Below are 21,170 nucleotides of genomic sequence, written 5' to 3' on the forward strand. Positions count from 1 at the left end.
CCGAGCACAGCTTCGCATGTTTTCAGCAAACCCCAAGTCCCGGCAAAACCAATGCCCCAGTGACAAGATCGTCATCCAATGGGTTTAAAAGATCAATTCTCGCGCGCCATTTGGTCTCTTTTAGCGCCGCCTCAAAAGAATTTCCCCTGTCCTACTTCTTATCTCCGAAAAAGATACACTGTATTACAAATGCAAGTCGGCTGTCAATCATTGACTGGAAGCCCAAGCTTTGCCCCAAAGGAATTTATTTAAAAGATACTCGTAATTTTATTCCCCAGATGAATTCGCCTTTTGGCCCAAAACCCTTATTCAACCTGTTAATCCCAAGAAACAGGGCCTAACATATTCAAAATAACTTCATACGTTTGTTCTTTGTCCACTTGTAGGAAATTGTATTTGAAAATTAATTTAAAAAAATCCACTACCCCATCAATTCCAAAATGACCTTAATAATTTCCAAACACATTTTTTCTCGCTTTCACATAGAGAAAAAGTTAAATTATTTTACCAGCCCATTCATTTAAAGACCTCAAAAACTCAACGAATAGATTTTGGTGATTAATTTATTGAGTAGTTTACGGTTTATCAATTTAGACAATCTAAAAAAAAAACTTAGTCAATTAAATTTACGGAACTCCCAAACTCATTCACGACAGATTCCAGGGGGAAATTTTATACGATTTATGTCTGGGTTTTCATGTATCAAATATAAACAAGTGATCTATATATCCATGGAAATTAAATTACAGGCCTTAAAGAAAATCTTTACTTTACCCACATATTACGAGGTGAGAATAAATACGTAAGAATAAATCAAGATACTGTGTACTATGATGAATGTACTATGAAAAACAAAGATAAATCCTGAACCTTTTATAAATTTACCCCAGAACAGAATAAATTCCAGTGGTTAATTTAATGGACCTTTTTCTGATTCCCTTGTTTTTAAACAAAAAATGGCAAGGGGGAGTTTCAATGTTGCTTTTCTGATCTCCTACATATTTTCCCAATGGATTTCAAAGGGAGTTCTCTGTTTTTCTTGTTCGTGATGAAATGTGAATATTGCCCACAACCATTTAGTTGACAAGAATTATATTCTAAGGCTCAATACAAATATAAACGGTTTTATAAAATAGTTCTTAAAAAGTCAAAGCTATACACCGCCCCTATCAAACCTTGGTCGGTTTCCTTTGATTAATTCCTGTTGTTCGAGAACTACACATCGAGGCTCTTATTGGTTGTTCGATAACGACGGTTGTCTTCCAACGGGATTCTGATTGGTGGAGTGTCTGGGCCGGGAAAGACTTATAGCGATTTATATCAAACAGCGGGACGCGCTCAGACGTATGGTCTGTCTTGAAGCGGAACAATTTAACCAGTAGGCGGTTTGCGCAAGCTGACTTGGAATTCTGTAGCCGACAAAGGTAAAGGGCGGACTCCTTCTGACCGAAAATTCCAGAGATCGTCTTACGGTCTAATTTGGTCGTGATGGGTGAAGGTTTTCGAGAAAGAATTTATTTGAAAGACACTCGTACATTTATTCCCCAGATGGACTTATTCGGGCTTTCTTGGCCCAAACCATATTTCAACCTGTATTTAATCTCAAAGACCGCCTTACATTTCAAAGTAAGTAAAATTTACAAAACGCATTTTTTTTCTCAGCTCGTAGGAAATTGTGTCTTGAAAAAAAAAATAATCCACTGCAGTAAAATATTCCAAATAAATTTTAGGGGTTATTTACCACATATTATATGGCTTTCTAGACACTTTAAGAAAAAAAAACATTGTATAACCAGCCCTTTTGTTTAAAGACCTCAACAAGACAATGGATAAATTATGGAGATACAATTAATGCCTATACCATTAATGTTCCATCGCTTTAATTTAAAAACTTTAAATTTTACAGAACTCATAAACACGTTCCCAGCATATTCCACGGGGAAATTTAATACTATCCATGTCTGGTTGTTCTTGTATCTAACAAAGAGTTTATAATAATGCACAACTGCAATTCTTGGCAATATTATAGCAGATTGTTCCCGCCCGAAGCTGAAAAGTGCATCATACCCACATAATGATCATTACGAGGTAAGAATATTAAATAGGTAAGACTAAATCGAGGAACATGTAGTATAAAATCCTGAACTGTAGTTCACGGACATGGAATAAATTCCAGAGGTTAATTTAATGGAATTTATTCCTGGTTCTACAATTGTTTTTAATGAAAACGGGGAATGTATACTTTAAATCTTAATTTTCTGAACTATAAAAACATTCCAATAGATTTTCACGGGGAAATGTTACTATGATTTACGTTTTGTTTTTCTCGTTTGGGACGAAATATGAATTGGCAACGACCATTCAGTTAACGAGCAATATATTCGAGAGATAAAATAATTCGAAATAATTTAAAAGGCCTCTTTCCCCTGTAACGAATCTCATACCGTACAGAAACACTAAATAATTTGGAGGGGTTAATGTAACATAATTTATGTCTAGTGCTAGTGTTTGAAGGAGAAAATATTTTAATTGACATGAGCCCATTAAAACCAGGAACTCAACAATTTTACGAATTACATCCAGAGTTTCTAGGTTTATTATTTTTTAAGTATTTCATCTCCGGTATTTTAAAAATAATAAGTGTACTGCACACAATAGATCATTGCTTGATTCTGGCGGGGCCGACAGCGATGTGGACAGTCTCTTATTCAAAAAAGCATGTTCCAAAATGATAACACAATCGAATTTTTTGGTTGTGACTGCTGCACTGGCACAGCTTTAATTTCTCACTGTGCACATTGAGATCCTGCTAGGGCAGTTAAAGTCATGGAGTTCAACACCTACTCCTGGCAGTAACCAAGTAAATAATGCGGTCTTACTACACACAACACGCGAATAATAATTTAGCATAAATTGGGTCATTCAAGTAGCAAATTAAAACACTGAAATGTACGGACTACTACAGAACAATGCAATTAATAATCAAATCACCCGCCATCCTTTGTTTCCGTAATAAAATCATAGTAAGACCATGAAGCTATAAATCGGAGTTTCATAACTCTATAGGCTAAGACATTATCCTGACGGCCTCCCAGTAAACACATGGGGCAGCGTAAATTACAAAATGTCTGAGTGTTGTTTCTCAGTACAACGTACGTGTACCTTATATGCGTTAAACATGTACAAAACCCAAACGTATGCGCTCTGCGTGTTCATACTGTGTGGCCGTTGATCGTATGCGTATTAGTTGATCTCCATTAGATTATATCAATGTGTGTGGCCATGTGTGCGGCACAGAAATGTAAACCGATCGATAAAAAAGAATGTTTGCGCGTGCCGCGCGCGCGCAGGTCACACAGAACGTAGTGCGTAGATTTCAATGTGTAAATGGCCATCCAGACTTTCATCTGTGTCATAATTCCGTGTGGTAATGAAAGAAGGAGTTTTGTACATGACACGTACATATATAATGTACATGTAGTAGGCTATGGGGCATAAACCTCAGAAAGCCCCCTTTGCTGTTCACCCTTCCTTTCAGTTTCTAGACACAATAAAGTGGATATGTAAGGTCCTCGAGAGTCGTAAGTAAAATATCTGACTGAATAAAGACCTACGAATGTCCAAATTATGATAAAAAGATGAGCAATGAAAAGCTATTTCACGAGGAAGGAAAAATACCTGACAAAAGATAAAATAATCCGCAGAAAAAAAAATATCCAATTATTTTTAAGGAAGCAAGCATCTACATGGATAGCGACGAAAGAAAGAGTCTGCAATCAAGACTGGAAATTTCACGCTTCCTGCAGGGGAACAGAATGCTCTAGGGATAAATTCACCGCAGAGATAGGGACAAAATATACTAACTGGCGAAACTGTCGGTGGTTGGGGGGGGGGGCGGGGCGTAATCTCCTTCCATTTTTCCGAAAATTCGAACACATCAATTGAAGCACGTTGTGCTTTAATGACAAGTTGCGATTTTTTATTCAAACGAGGAATGAAATCTTGGCCGGTGAGAAAATGGCCAGTATATCTTTCAAAATATTACTGTTCTGAAAAAAATAAAACCTCTCGAGTAATCGCTGACAGCCAGATGATAACAGTGTATCTCTTCTTTCACAAAGAGTCGGCAGCATGCTTCTCCTGTTGCATCCATGAGGAAAGTCTTTGACGATTAAGAGGAGAAGTACTAGGCCCCGCAAGGCAAAACCTCTCGAAGTATAGATGAGGCAAAACAAATGCTCTTCGGCAAAATGATTTTCTTTTTTCAATGTAAGATGATGTCTCATAACCGCCAAACCTACTGGTTTGCTGGAATCCTGCTTCTGCATGCACAATTTTAACGTGTTTTTACATAGGGTTATGTTGCCTCTCTGGGCATTCATATATTTTCCACTTAATTAAGTCGGGCACAATTTACAGACGGTGTTGTAATTTTGTAATTGTGCGTCAGCTGGAAGCCAGACTGAGGGAGCGATGGTCATTGTATCTGGAACCTCTAAACGCTTTTAATAAATTAGTAATGAATTATCACAATATGTAAGGGAGCAGACTGATGACCAGCCTGGCCTGGCAGCGCATACACGATGTCAATTTCGCTTTATGGTCTGACGTAAAACCAACTGCATTTTTGAACCACAAATTCAAGACAATGGTGCTCTGTGATGCGTGATCCTGGAATGTAAGCCAAGGTATCATTAAAAAGTACAAAGCTTCATCTTTAACATGATACTAAACTTTTTGCTAGTAAACGTATTGTCTGGCCATAATAAACCTTTAAAGTAGGATTACTTTTTTTTCTTCTTCGACACCCTGCTGTTTTTAAGTAAGTCCGTAATCTAAATAAATAAAGAAGAAACTGAATCGTCTGCAAGTGTTGTCAAATCAGGTGTAACTTAATTAAAATAAATCTCAACGCCTGAGGAAGATATTTGCATTTTTTTGTTTAGCTCCGAGTTTCTTTAAAAAAAACACACTTTTCATAGAACAACGGAAATGGAAAGCGGCAGCATTCTCGAGCAGCTGCAGGCTGCGAGTATAATAGTCACATCCTCTGTCTCTTAAACAAGATTTCTGGCTACGCAACTGGCAGTCCCGGACATCGCAGGGAGCCTCCCTAGCAACAGTATTTCTAGGCAACCGTGTTGGAATGAGACAATGGTCACGCTCCCGTGGCTCGAATTACAACGTGATTGGCAATCACTCCGGTTGAGCGTCGGTGTAAGGAACGTCCTATATGAAAGCAACCAATGGCGGATTTATTTGCCGGGAACCGGCTCATTTAATTGGCTGATATTATCATCACTGTTCACCAGCAAAGAGCCCTCCATTTACTGGCGGCACTCCAGTTGAGCGTCGGCGTAAGGAACGTCAACAATTTATGAAAGCAACCAATGGCGTAATTATTCGCCGGGAACCGGCTCATTTAATGGGCTGAGATATTATCATCCCACCAGCAAAGAACCCTCCATTAACTGGCGGCACTCCAGTTGGGCGTCGGCGTAAGGAACGTCAACAATTTATGAAAGCAACCAATGGCGTAATTATTCGCCGGGAACCGGCTCATTTAATTGGCTGAGATATTATCATCCCTGTTCACCAGCAAAGAACCCTCCATTAACTGGCGGCACTCCAGTTGGGCGTCGGCGTAAGGAACGTCAACAATTTATGAAAGCAACCAATGGCGTAATTATTCGCCGGGAACCGGCTCATTTAATTGGCTGAGATATTATCATCCCTGTTCACCAGCAAAGAACCCTCCATTTACTGGCGGCACGTCACAAATTCGGGTTTCCTACAGCTGAATTCAAACAAGAGATGTATTGTATCAATTTCATTGAATAATGTCGCTACCAATCATTTTCTGGAAGGCTATTTCGGAGCTGAGCTTTGATTTAAGATTCTTTTTTCAGAAACCGGGGAAGATTTTGGGGGATTAATATTCCAAGTCAAAATAATTTATTAAATGTTGCGCCACGCTATGTTTGGCGGGTTTTTTTTGTCGTAGTAGATTTCATTCTTTGCTCATTAAAAAAAACGTTTGGCCTGCAATATTTTGTGTAAATGTTGCTCTAGAATATAATTATTTCGGAATATATTTTGACATTAGGTATTAGGTGAAAGGGTTTTTGTTAATCTTATTCTTATTCCTTTCAAATTTTTTTTCCAAAACTATTGCATCATTTGTATTATGATAATATGATTCCCCTTTATCTACAGAAGAATTAACTGAGACTTAATTCAGAAAGTAATGCATGGGCAAGGGTGTTTGAAATCGTTTTACTTAAAATTAAAAAAAACAATATAAAGAGAATGAGACATATTATATCACATTGAAATAACTCCTATTTATTTGTTGTCTCTCTCTAGCTCTCTGCGGCCGAGACGATTAAAGGGGTGACGATTTTATTCTTCGTTTATTACAAAAAGCTGCATGGCCTACATTATTCTGTTTAAATATTCTACTCTTGAATGTATTTTGGAACATGTACACATTGCTTTTGACGTTCAGTATTAAATTTAAGGGCTATTGTTAGTCTTGTTAATATTCATTTAAAAATTTTTTTTAAAGTATTATTCGTATTAAATTTCTTCTGGAATTTACAAAAGAAAAACTTAGAGTTCACAATTTAACGGGCTGGGGTTTTTGAAACTGTTTTGCTTTAACAAAGAAAAAGAAAAGAAAACAAATCCCATAAAAATACGAAAACCCGAGCCTACCTCGTATTAAATTTTCCCCTGGAATCTACAAAACAATTAACTGAATGTTCAAAATGTAACGGACTAGGGTGTTTTAAAAAAAATTAGAGAACCAGACGTAAATCTCTCTCTCTGAGAAAATAATCTCTCTCTGAGAAAATAACAGGGGCTGACGATTTTATTCCGAGTCTATTTTCAAAAAAAAAAAAAAAAAAAAAAAACTTCCCAATAATGATTGACAGCTATCTGATAACAATGTATCTCTTCGTTCACAAAGAATTGGCAGCATGCTTCTCTTGTTACATTCACTTCTTGTATTACATCCGTTGGAGATTCTTTGATGATTAAGTGAATGTAAGAACTGAAAAAGGATGGCCAATCAGTCACTGCCCTTTCACAAATTCTTATTTTAATTGGCTAAAGACCGTAGCCCTAGTTTCTGTTCCGCTTGTGTTTTGATTGGACGGCAGTTACTGCATTTGGGAGTATGCTTTCTAACAAGGTGCCGGCAATTTTTTTTTTTTTTGACTGGGGGAGGGGGATTGTTCAGGGTGTAGTGATTCGTTTCACCTGGATTAGCCAACTTGTGGGAAATGAACGGCGCAAAGACGGCCGTCCTAGGGCGCAAAGCCAAGCCGGTATTTCCGGCGATGTGCGGTCTGTCTTCCACACACAGGCGTTCCCCACTCGTGAAGCCACACGTGGTACAATTCGCCAAAGAGGAGCCGACTTTTTTTACTGGGAGGGAATTTTTAAGGTGTAAAAACTTGTTCCTCTTTGAAAGGACATCATTCAGCCGCCAATTTGCGGGAAATTAACGGCGCAAAGACGGCCGTCCCAGGCGCAAAGCCAAGCCGGTATTCCGGGGCGGTGTGCGGTCTGTCTTCCCCACGCGTGGGATAGTTTTCCCCGCGCGTGGAGCCACGCGTGGGACAAAGCGCCAAATCTAATCCCGCATTTTATTCCCGCGCGTGATTATCGCGTTGAGCCGGTCTCCGTCTTTCTGTCAGTGAAAGAAGTATTATTCCGAAGAACGAAATGAGTCTTTGTTCGGGACTGGACATTTCAAGTTTCCTGCATGGGAATAGAATATTTGGGACATAAATTCTCTGAAGATATAGGTAACAGAATATTCTATACCGAGAAAAACTAGGCGGGAAAAATATTCTCGCAAACCAGGAAAACACTATTATAACATGAGGGGGAAAGATCTCTTCGGACCCATATACGAAAAAAATGATGCTGTGGTAAAGTTGCAAGTTTTCATTCATGTTTTTATTCAAAGAGGAATATGAACAGAGCCAGTTAAAAAAGGGCCAGTATCTTTCATAATAATCTGCTCCGGAGAATAAAAAAAAACACTTCCCAAAGAATGATTGACAGCCAACTAATAGCAGTGTCGTCGGCAGCATGCCTCTGTTGTCCAATTGACTTCTCGAATTACATCCGTGTAGAGTTTCTTTGTTGACTAAGGGTCATGGTCTGCAGCCAATTAAAGTAGGAATTTGTGAGATGGCAAGATGTGATTGGTCGTCGTTTGTCGTTCTGACATTCAGCTTCGTTCCACTTGTGTTTGATTGGACGGCAGTACTGCCTTGGGAAGTATTCTTTCATAGAACTTGAGAAGGAGCCGACTTTTTTTTACTGGGCGGGAATTTTTAAGGTGTAAAAACTTGTGCCTCCTTGAGTTGACATCATTCAGCCGCCAACTTGCGGGAAATTAATGGCGCAAAGACGGCCGTCCCAGGCGCAAAGCCCAGCCGGTATTCCGGGGCGGTGTGCGGTCTGTCTTCCCCGGCCCCACGCGTGGGATAGTTTTCCCCGCGCGTGGAGCCGTGCGTGGAGCCACGCGTGGGACAAAGCGCCAAATCTGTTCCGGCATATTTTTCCCGCGCGTGATTATCGCGTGGAGCCGCTCTCCGTCTTTCTGTCAGTGCCCATGTGAAAAACACTGCGGCGTACACGCGATAACCACGCGTGATTAGCGCGATAAACACGCGCTAAACCTAGCTAGTGATAAAATGTAAATAGCGTGGTATGCGTGTTATCGCAGGAGTCTAAATTCTTTCGCTCCACACTGTACATGTAGACACTGTATTTTGTATACATGTACATGTACATTAAATAGTCCATGTTGTATGCACGAGACTACACTGTTCTATGAAAAATTTGTAGCGAAAACTGTATCCAAACTGTACATTTACCGGTACAGTGTACATCTGATGAATAAAATGCTCATCTGAAACGTATAATTTGTACACAATTAACATGATTAATGCATGCTCTGCAAATTTGTAGCTTTCCTTGAAACTGATAGCATACGGTATCTTGCTACACGGATGTAGATTTTTTAATGATTATTTCCCACCTGCGTTCATTGTTTTGTATATTATTGTCCACAGTGACGTCAACCAAACTAACCTACCGTAATTGAGGCCACATTAACATCAATGGTGTTAAATTACATCATCACATTATAAAGGTATGCTAATTAATGATGCGATATGTCAAGGGTTGATTTGTCCTGAAATGTGATCCAATCATCCAATGTGTACAATGTACTGATGCAAATACCAGTAACACTGTGTTCAAATTGTACCATTTAGGCCTATAGAGCCAGAAATATTAATTTAACCATGACGAAAAACACAGAATCAAGTCACAATTTCCTGGAGTGCTTGCATTGTAAAATGTAGAAATAGTGTGTAATACCAGAATACATGTCCAAGTATGTATGAATCATGACACCATGAATTCTGCAAGGGACAGAAACAGCTACTGGTAAAGAAAAAAGCAAAGCAGAGAGAAATATGCAACAATGGTAAACAGGCACATTTGTAAACATTCATGATTTTTGGTTGGAGAAGTACACATTTGTAGGTGCGTGCCTTTCGGAATGAAAGGTTGTGGATAGCAGCTTAAAGGTAGATGGGACCATCTATCCAAAAGGTAACCGACCAAATTATTGTGAAAAAGCCGACTTGGTTGAAAGATGGTAATGACACTAAACTCCCTGTGAAATTACAAAATGTACATTCCTTCTGGCATGGTGTCATTTTGAAGAAAACAATAAAAGAAGGTCAATTCCAAAGATGTGCCAAGTGACGCTATGGCTCAATAGCTTTGTGCACATTCACGATTAAAGTTGTGCGTACTTCGCGCGCGAACCAGTACAGTACGCACACGCGGTGTCCCGTCCAATTGCAAGGGGCTCTCAAAAGTGGTAAAAACGCGCGCTCTTTTATTGGCGCACAGCGCCCATAATCCTTTGTCTATCTTATAATCAAATACCAGTCTTGGCCTGCCCTTACTCTAATTTTCTGGCCGTTGAAGGGGTACTTGTACACAGATCCTATAGTCATGTACTCTAAGTTATAAGATTTGAAGGTTTTTGCTGGAGAAGGTAGCAATAAGAATAGGATAAACATTTACGGTAGCACCTTATGCCAAATCTCTTTTGTGAGTTTCTGAAAAGAACTGAGGGAACTCAACATTTCGGACAGTGCGTACATGTAAATACTCTGCCCGTCATCAGGAGACACTAATTAAAATGTTGAGTTTCCCCGGTTCTTTTCAGAACCTCACAAACTCACAAAAGAGATTTGTCACATGGTGCTACTGTAAATCTTTGCACTCTTACTTATTTTTTTAATTGCAATGAGGAAGAGCAAAGTGCCATGTACATGTACATGTACACGTCCGTATCCATAATACATGTAATACACAATAAAATACATCAAGTACATGTACGCATGCACACGTACATGTACATACCGGTATGTGTACATGTACGTACCGGTAACGTATTATTATAATGCGAGGGGAAAAGATACGCAAAGTGTGCAGTATAAAAAGATTCCTTCGTACCAATCAACCCCCCCCCCACCTCCACCCCCAAATTAAAAAAAAAAAACTCATCCTGTGCTGTGCATAATACATCCCTTCCCTCCCACACAAGATCTGAGCTTACAGTATCACTGGCTGCTGCAATTCCATGAAATCATTACTGATTCAAATTCACACATCCTCCTGACGGGTCCTAGCATACAAAGCTGATGTACCCAGTACAGAAATGATGAATGCCTACATGTACATGTATACACGCGTCCCGGTATGCCTTGTGCGTACATTTGTACATGATGTGCATTTAAATGGACACAAATGGATTCAAAATTATGTACTAATGGCATGATACAGTGCAATGCATTGTACAATGTTGTAATGTTTATTTGTGCATATAATGTATTGGCCTCCGGTTTCTTGTATTTTGGAGAATGGACAGATATATACATATTATAGGCCCCCTACTTATATGCAGTTTATCCAATTTAGGCCTTTTTTTGGTACTGTAAATTTACATGATTGGAATGGATTCTTAATGTATGTATTGGCTTTCACGCAAAACACAATATATAAACACTGGCGTATCCACAAAACAAAAAACAAAATCATCACTAGATTTGTATACATGTACACATGTAAACAGACATGTGTGTACCTGTGCTGTACATCTTAATGAAGGCTTATCATGTACCCGGTACTTGTACAAGTTTTGTAAAGCGCTTTGTGATTGTACATTGTATCTATACGATGGAAGGTACTAAGCATAATGCATTGTATGTCAAGAACAGTGTTTTTATGCCATTTTGTTCTTGTGTGCCCTGCAAAAACAAAAACATACATGTACAAGCAGTACATGTAACTGAATCAAGTACATGTATGAGCAAAGGAACTTCAGGGTGTTCATTATTGGGTACCTTATTCATTGTTTAATTTAATAATGTGTACATTGTACACAGTCATGTAGCCTACAAATAATGTACGTGTGTACGCCCAATATCTTTCATGTTTCACAGATAACACATACATGTACATGTATGACCCATTGATACATCAAAATGTACCAGTTCATGATCTGTCTCATACATGTATGAGCATTGCCAACTTTGTTCACTTTTATATAATTATATTGGTTCAGTACGGGTGACAGGGTGTACATTTGTATAAGTGTGCATGTGTAAATTTTAAAAAAAAATAAGGAACTTACAAACATGTACATGTACATTGTACATGTACCAGTAGAATGAAAAGGAAATTTCCAATAAATCCAGTTGTGTACTCGAGTTCGAGGAAATCAATTCATCTACTATTGAAAATGAATATGGACAATGTGAATGCAATTTTGTTCTTGTATAAATTGGACAATTGACGAAAAAGTACAATGTATTGTACACTTGTAAGCTGATTACCCGATCATGACCGGGTAGGGCGTATTTGTGTTGGGGTTGAAAATGTGGGGGAGTAATGTGGGGGATTTAGTTGAGAAGACATGCACTTACAGAAAGCAAAGGATACAAAATAAGAAAGTAATACCCTTATTATTAGGCTATTATATCAATATCAGTAATGCAAATTCAATTCAATTCAAGGCTTTGCTGAGAAGCGTAAATATCTGGGAAGATTGGTGTTGGAAGAGTGGTGTTATAAATGAAATCTCAAGAAATGAACTATAGGATAGCAGCCTCCCCATAGAAATAAACTGAAACCACATGAACATAATAATTATGGGCAATTTTCCCGTTGGTCTGTAAAAGTGGCACTTTTTGAGGCAGTCGCACTTGCGGGAAAATGTAGTTGAAATTATAACCGTAGTACACAGGCGAAGGCTGACTGTACAGTTTTGACAATAAATGCAATAAAATGTGATGGTACAATGCACTGGGTATGGGCTAAGACCGTGTAATTTGTTACCGTGTTAACATAAAATAACAAAATCTGAATCGTGGAGAAAAGTCACTATTACGTTACAGTACTGGAGTCATCAACGAATGCAAACTTGAACTTCTTTCAACTTACAAGTAGCAAGACCTGCGAGGAAAAAGTTGATTCAAGTTGTATTTGAGTTGGTTCAACCACTGACGTTCATCATGTTCATAGTGGTGGTCGTCGGTTTCTTGCAACCGCTAGTGGATTTAAAACAATGCATCGATCCTTTGTTGATCCCAAAGGGCGTCGTATTTCACCCATAATGTTTCAATAATAACCCTTTCGGTGTGTACTCAAAATAAAATAAGAAACATAGTATCCATCAGCTTACTTATTTAATCAGAAGTTGTGTGATATGTTTTTATTTGATCGTAAACGTATTTGTCAGTTTGTCAAATTACAAAATCTCTAATAGCCTGTTGTTCTTCAAACTGTTTGTATGCTATTCGTCAGTTTGTCGGATCACGCGCCCTCTGTATACAGTGCGGGCGCAATCTGACAAACTGACGAGTAACTTTTTGTATGTTTTTTGTACGGCTATTCGTCAGTTTGTCAGATCGCGCGCGCGCTGTATATGCGATCCGACAAACTGACGAATAGCATACAAACAGTGTGAAGAACAAGCGGCTATTAGAGATTTTGTCATCTGAGAAACTGATGAGTACATTTACGATAAAATAAAAGCATAGGCCTATTGCACACTCCTTGTACCTGTAGTTCGGAAAATATTATGCATTCTATATGAAGCGTGCAATATTACTTTGATCATAATAGATACCGTAAGTGCAACAAGAATTTAGTCTTAAAAAGTCACCGTTTACGTGACATTTTTTACCACAGTAGCACATCATTCGTTGGTACTTTGAACGCACACCTTACATTAGCTGGTTACCAGTGAAATTCCGTATTCGTCACTATGTCAAACGGATTTGTTATTGTGCCTGATTCGCCACAGACAAGAATTAAGAATTTTGGCATAAATACTAGAAAGAGCAACCTTTAAAATCCACAAAAATGACAAAATCTCAAAATCTCAAAATCGCAAAAATGGTCGATTTGCCGGTATGTCAGCTCTGCGACGAATTGTGTACGTACATTTTGTATGCAACATGACATACCGGTACATGTAGCAAGCACCATCGACCCAACCTCGTTTCCAGGTTGTGGAGCAGCACGCATTGCCATCGACCGTTTTACGGATAGCCCGGAAGTACGCAGTGTAGGCTTTCGATTGGTCAGACTGCGCAAGGCACATTTACCAGTATGTGTGGCCCTTCTAAGTATTCAATGCGCTCGGCGCACGCAAAGCATAGCAAACAATATGGACACTGGGTGGCCACGCACCATGGAGAACAAATACTTTACCAAGGTCACCCCATACTACTGTTTGGCGAACACTATTCCACAACGGACAAGTAGAACACGGAAACAGAACCACTACATTCAAGCCACTGACCAAGCACAGCCTTGACTGGCAGAAAAGCCAACACAGAGGGCGGCCAGGTAATCAATGTGAAAGCGTACATGACGGCCATTCCTGTAAAAAAAACCACAGTTGCGAAAAAACGACGAAACGGATCGCCCGTCCGGACGTGAAAATTAGGACGACCCGAAGTCTCCGAACCGGCGGAAGACACCCTCCACATATTTCCACGGACGTCGAGCGATTTTGGCATCGCGGGAGACTGCGGTCTAGGATCCTTTCAAGAGCAAACATTTCTCAGAGGCCGAGTAAAACTTCCTCTTATATATGAACATGTACACTCCATCATGCATGTATATAGAAATGTTTACAAATGGTTGTCAAATGTCTGAAATCTACTGTTACGTTGTAAATGTGTTTGTATCTGATCAGTGTAACATTTCCAGATCACTTTTTATACAGACCGCTGTACAGTCGCCCATGTTTGGAGTTTCTTTGCTCGAGTGACATCATCTCATTGGAAAAATTCCCCCTTATGCTAATGCAGAGTCAACTTACATGGATATAAATCATGGCTTTTGTACAGGACTGAACCCGACAGTTGCGGATCACTTTTGACAGTTGCGGATCATGCACGCCACGTACAACTGATCATTCACGTGTCATGACTATCACAAATGTCTAATATCATCACTGATCATGCAGACTGTACATGTTGTACATGTACATACTGCAGTGTGTGCATGGGTGCAGAATGATAGACATTTAACCCTTACCCAACTGGACCCTCCAACGCATGCCATTATGTGCCTTAAGAAAATGGCATATGTTTTTTGCACGGCCCTCCAATATCTGCCATGTCATTTCAAGGGTAACTGGACAGGCACTCCAATACATGCCACAGAGAACAATGAGAGTCCTCTGATAACAAAGTGAGTGCCCCCAGCTGGTCAGTATCAGGCACCCTCCAGGGCCTCCAACTCCTGCCAATTGGAGCCTTCACTGTTAAGACAAACTATCTGCCAATAAACTGCAGCTGGAGGGCATTGGCATAACCAACTGACATGCAGTAAACTACCCTCAGAGAGTAAGGGTTAAATTGTTAAAAACAAATCTCGGATAAAACAATTTAGTTAACAACATTAATTAATTCTTATTTAATCAAGTGATCCGAAGTGTCGATGATTTGCGACTGTCGCACTCACTGCACAATGTTTGTCATCCTCAGAGTTGTGGTAAGAGGAATTACAATTAAAAGCTCAATGATAAATAAAAACAATTAACAGAACTTAGACAACATGAACTTAAACGACACAGAGCTTAAACAAGGAGGATAATTGTTGTGATTGAATAAAGTCAAAAGGGGTTTATTAAGTTACTCCAAGGGCATGTGAAGGAAATGTAAATGAGTGGTACCATACCGGTACATACATGTATGTACACACATGTTGATAAAAAATATTACAAATTGAGTTACTTGCCACTGTGTGTACAAAACAGAAACACGCATGCACAATACAATGTAGCTGGATATCAACAGGCTATGACATTTTGAGCAGTTTCGTAATTCACTATTTGTATAGTATCTAAATTTGTAGTATTACTCATGCAACTTGAACTATGAACCTTCAACGTGGAGTGTCCACGTACAGTATGCAAGCAAATCAGCAGCTACATTGTATTTCATTCTTCACAGGTCCATTACACGTTATCGAGAAAATGGGTCGAGAGTACACGTTGAATCAGGTGAAACCACTTGCCAGCTATTGTCACGTACCGGTACATGCCATGTACATGTATACTGACCTTATATTAACCATTAATCTTCATTTCCGGTGATATATGTAACAAGTCCCTTCAGTACTGGTACATGTACACGTACACGTATGTACTTTACTAAAATTGAATGAATAAAATCGGTGACTGCTCTATTTTCTGACACCCCTAGATTCTGACTGCTCAACCTACCAGTGTTGTACATGTAGGTCTTGAGACCTGGTCTCGGTCTCAAGACTGTTTTTGCAGTCTCGGTCTCGGGCTTGGTCTCGTTCTATCAAAGTCTCGGTCTCGGGACGGCTGGTCTCGGTCTCAAAAGCTCTGGCCTTGGTCTTGGTCTAAGATGCCAAAATCTCGGGTTTTACCCCCGAAACCTGTCGTAGCACATTCTACCCCCCTATTTTCTCAACTGATTCACATGATTCACGTTGGTGGACTTTTGAGGCCCCAAAAACCGGATTTCCAGAAAAAACCTGAGAAATCACATCCCTGTACGATGCAGCAGACATTCATGAAGCTAATAATTGACTTCAAACAGAACAAAGACTAAAATATGAAAATTTTCGGTAATTTTGGTGGCGATTCTCCACAAACCATGAGAAAACGTCACGCGACACTATTCTGCCGACTGCCGTTGACCAAAAAAGAACAACATTGGCCAGCAAAAACATCAGATTTACCTCAAAACGGCCTCCAAATTACTAGATACACAACCTGAGGTACAAGGAGAGATCAAAGTACTAAAGGTTGCTTACGAGTCGGATGAAAAGTGAAATTTCCCGTTCAATTCCGAGAGCTCCCCTTGCGATCGATCGAGAACACGTTAAATTTCCGACTCGTGTTTGAACAACGCAGTGCGGACGTACGTGCCCAGCGTTCATTCGATGGTCCCAGCGTGATTACGTAACCGAGCGCGATGTATCGATTATGATAATGAGAAAACTGGATCTCGTTTGTACAAGTGCATTTCGAACTACATGATACAGAGTCGGGAGCTAGCTTGAACTGGTTTCTGCTGATACCTAGCTTGAGTAACTCCAGCTGACATGCTCATATTCATTCACATGTAGCGCTGGAGACATAACCTACATGTAGATGTGAGAGTGTGGTAGCAAGAGACCCTAAAATAATGGCCTCTCAAAAATTGTCCATTTTCACCTCTTTTATCCCACCCCAGATTTCTACAACATACCTCATACCATTCAGCAGTCATTCACGAAGCTAATAATCGACTTGCCACAGACCAAAAAACTAAAATATGAAAATTACTGATGATTTCGTTAGCTTGTCAATTAAATTCGTGCAGTACCACTGCTGTCGTCCATGATGATCGGTTAATTTTGCGCACTCACACGTGACGTAAACAATCGAAAAAAATCTGCTAATTCGGCTAGATCATCCTGCGCTCCACAAGTGTGCACATGCAGTGTGTGTGATGCATGCAGGTACATGTACTATACCGCTTTCAAGCGCCGCCAGTGGGTTCCATTTTCGTCATAAAAAAAGAAAAGGAAAAAAAAAGAAAAGAGAAAAAAAGAAAAGAAAAAGAGGCGCTTTTTTTTCTCTTTTCTTGTTTTTCCTTCTTTTTTTGGGGGGGGGGTTGCTTTTTTGCCCCCCCCCCCTCGCGACGCCCCAGTGGCGAGGCTATTGAAATCCCCACTAGCGTGACAATGAGTGGCTTCTTTTTGCGTGAAACGCGTAATGCATAAAACAGTCGTGTTTCTTTCCACTATATGGCACCAGACGAAAATGGAGCCCACTGGCGGCGCTTGAAAGCGGTATGGTACACGTACTTGCATGCATCACGCACAGTGCATGTGCACACAAGTGGAGCGCAGGATGATCTAGCCGATTTAGCAGATTTTTTTCTATTGTTAATGTCACGTGTGAGTGTGTCGTGCGCAAAATTAACCGATCATCATGGACGACAGCAGTGGTACTGCACAAATTTAATGGACAAGCTAACGAAATCATCAGTAATTTTCATATTTTAGTTTTTTGGTCTGTGTCAAGTCGATTATTAGCTTTGTGAATGACTGCTGAGTGGTATGAGGTATGTTGTAGGAATCTGGGGTGGGATAAAAGAGGTGAAAATGGACAATTTTTGAGAGGCCATTATTTTAGGGTCTCTTGCTACCACACTCTCACACCTAGGTTATGTCTCCAGCGCTACATGTGAATGAATATGATCATGACAGCTGGAGTTACTCAAGCTAATAGCTGCCCTAGTTATCATACTAGTTCGAAATGCACTTGTGTGTACAAGTGCGACACTAGATTCAGATGTCTATAATTTTCGTGAAATTTCATGATGAAATTTTGATACGCAAACGTGTGCAAATGAATCTGGAAATTTCATGAAAAATAGACATTTGAAAAAGGTAGCACTTTCTGATTAGCCTATAAAGAGGTAGACCCGTGAACGTGGCGTTGTATACAACGCTACGCTGTTGTGCGCTCGGTAACGGAATCGCACTCGGGATACGGGGACCATCGAATGTACGCTGGGCATGTAGAAGAAATCGCGTCGTTCAAACATTAAACACGATCGGAAATTTAACGTGTTCAAGATCGCGAGGGGAGCTCTCCGAAATGAACGGACAATTTCACTTTTTTCCGGATCGTAAGTAAACTTCAGTACAACCATCTTAATTATCAATGTCTACTTGTACCTCAGGTGACATATCTAGTAATTTGGAGGCCGTTTTGAAGGTGAAATCTGATGTTTTTTGTTGGAAAATGTTGGTTTGGGACAGTGACAGGATGATGTTGTCCAGGTCGCGGTATAAGATTTTACCTCGAATATCGTTTAAATGCCAGATTTGGCGTAAAAGCAGATTTCAACATGTTCAAGAAAGCTTGATATGTGAATACTTATTACACGGTCACTGACGGTAAGGCAATGTTCAGTCTTTGTCACGGAAGGACGATTTTGCTTGGTTCGAACATGTACAAGCATGACAAGAGCGTGGTGTAGTTTACAAGCCACGTTCATGGGTCTAATAAAGAGGGTGAGTATGCTTCTAAAGCAAAAATAAACTACAAACTAAGCCTAAATGTGAAAATCAAAATTTGACAAAGTTTGACATGTTTTTTGTACATGGTCAATTAGCTGGAGTTACCCAGCCCTGAGTTTTATCATTGGGTTGTCATCTAGGGCTGGAGCGTATTTTTCTCGTAACTTGTAGTGTATTCAAATTTTTTTGAAAAATGTTCAATTTTGTCCCCGTTACACACTAATTGCAACTGCAACTCACCCCAAACTTGCCTGGAATAACCATTACACAGGTCCTTGAAGTAAAAAACGATCCACGATGAAGATTCAGCCTACAATTGCAGTGAAAACAGGAGGAATAACCGCTAACTTGACAACCTTGCTGGATTGGCTAGGACCGCAATTGGTTTGTGCACAAAAAAAATTGTGTACAATGAATGGCGGTCGATTAACAGGCACAGAGAGCGATCGCTGTCAACTACTCGTTTTTGCCGGCTGCGCTGGCTGTTGGCGCATGACGTCACGCGGAAGCGTAACACCCGATGACTGTTTCATGCACTAATATAAGGTTTACCACTCGCATCACAGCTTTGGTACTGGAACCGCAACCAATAGTGCATGAAACAGTCATCGGGTCATACGCTTCCGCGTGACGGGGTCGCACTAAACAGCGTCAACACAGCGTCAACACAGCGTCAACACATGACAGAAGCGTCAACACACCGTCAACACATCCAAAACACATTCTGAATTGACAAAAAGGGCATATAATTGTGAAACATACAATAAAAGAGAATTTCCATTGGATTGAGTTTCCATTTCGTTGTTAAAAATATCGTATTTTCACGCGAAAAAAATGACCTTAACTTGCACGGCCGTTGTCCGCCATCTTGACTTCCACAAAGCTTGGACTACACCATTTCAAGTAGGGGTGTGTAGGTAATGACATTATCTTGTCATAAACAACAGAGGGCGCCTTGCTGCAGACTAGACAGAGGGATACCAGATCTGTGTGAGGACTAAGGATCGGAGGAGTGGTAGATCATTATTTTGTGAGTTGTGTTTATGTTTTGGTCTTTGCAGATATTTTTAACACTGGCGACCCCGGCCGCGTCCCTCTCTGTTGGTTTATTGTACAACGCTATCACCCTTTAGAATAATGGTATGGTCCGCGCTGCCACTGAGGCAACATGGCGGGTGTTCGGCAGCCGATTTCGGAGCGGCACGGAGAGCCAATTTTCTTGAACTAAAAATCGCGATTTTCAGACGTTTAACCTATTGATTTTAAGCACAAATCTTGTTTCTGTCCATACTGTATGGGTTACATACTGCTTTTGTCAATTTTAATGCATTTTGGATGTGTTGACGCTGTGTTGACGCTGTGTTGACGCTTTGGAGTGTGTTGACGCTGTGTTGACGCTGTTTAGTATGACCGGCGTGACGTCATGCGCCATTCATTGTACACAATTTTTTTTGTGCACAAACCAATTGCGGTCCTGGCCAATCCAGCAAGGTTGTCAAGTTAGCGGTTATTCCTCCTGTTTTCACTGCAATTGTAGGCTGAATCTTCATCGTGGATTGTTTTTTACTTCAAGGACCTGTGTAATGGTTATTCCAGGCAAGTTTGGGGTGAGTTGCAGTTGCAATTAGTGTGTAACGGGGACAAAATTGAACATTTTCCAAATTTTTTTGAATATACTACAAGTTACGAGAAAAATACGCTCCAGCCCTAGATGACAACCCAATGATAAAACTCAGGGCTGGGTAACTCCAGCTAATGGTCAATGACATTGACAATGAATCGAATGATGGTGGAAGTAGTGTGGCCTGTACTAGTCCTGTAAATTGGCAACATTTATGGGGCTATTGTGACTCCAGCTCTAATGCGATAAGCATTAGAGCTGGAGTTACTCAAGCTAGGACTAGGGGAGGGGGGAGGGGGAGGGAGAGGGGGGAGGGGGAGGGGGGAGGGGGAGGGGGAACAATCATCTGATCATGTTCGATAAATCATGCAATGAATGATCATGCATACCTTTTTCCACAGCCAGAACACTCTTTTCATTTACAATCCAGGAAAACAGGTGTCTTTGTTTTCTTCGGTTTGGTCACATTTCAATCTTAGACTTTACAGAATATAAAACTAGGGAGGGCCTACATTACTTACTTTTCGGGTTTTTGTAACTGAGTGTGATTTCAAGTGCAATGCTAATCGACTCTCGCAAGCAGCTAGCTGAAGATGATGTCATTCATTATTTATTTATATTTTGCAGAAAATACACTCAAACTGATAATTTAAATAAAAAACAAAATTCATTCCAATTTTCAAAAAGGGCTACCTTTCCGCATATTTGACTTTTTTAATCTAAACTTTTGATTTATTTTATATGTTTTTAAAATACGATAAAATCAGTAAAAAAAAAATCTTGATGAATGAAAAAAGAGTGTACATAAACATTAGATGGTAACCATAAAGAATACCAGCGAAAATCTGGCCTAACTGTACTGTCTAATGGA

At 39.9% G+C, this 21,170-nt stretch overlaps 1 protein-coding gene across 1 annotated transcript in view; it reads right to left on the reverse strand.

The window, feature by feature from the left end:
• The window catches only part of LOC119745171, a 38,062-nt gene extending 17,170 nt beyond the window's left edge, over positions 1-20,892 (reverse strand). The window contains exon 1 of the mRNA XM_038221398.1: positions 20,689-20,892. The gene's annotated coding sequence lies outside the window, so the exon portion shown is untranslated. The remainder of the gene's footprint in view (positions 1-20,688) is intronic.
• Between the last annotated feature and the right edge of the window lie 278 nt (positions 20,893-21,170).

This window comes from Patiria miniata, unplaced genomic scaffold (assembly GCF_015706575.1).
Source record: "Patiria miniata isolate m_02_andy unplaced genomic scaffold, ASM1570657v1 HiC_scaffold_12, whole genome shotgun sequence".
Taxonomy (NCBI): domain Eukaryota; kingdom Metazoa; phylum Echinodermata; class Asteroidea; order Valvatida; family Asterinidae; genus Patiria; species Patiria miniata.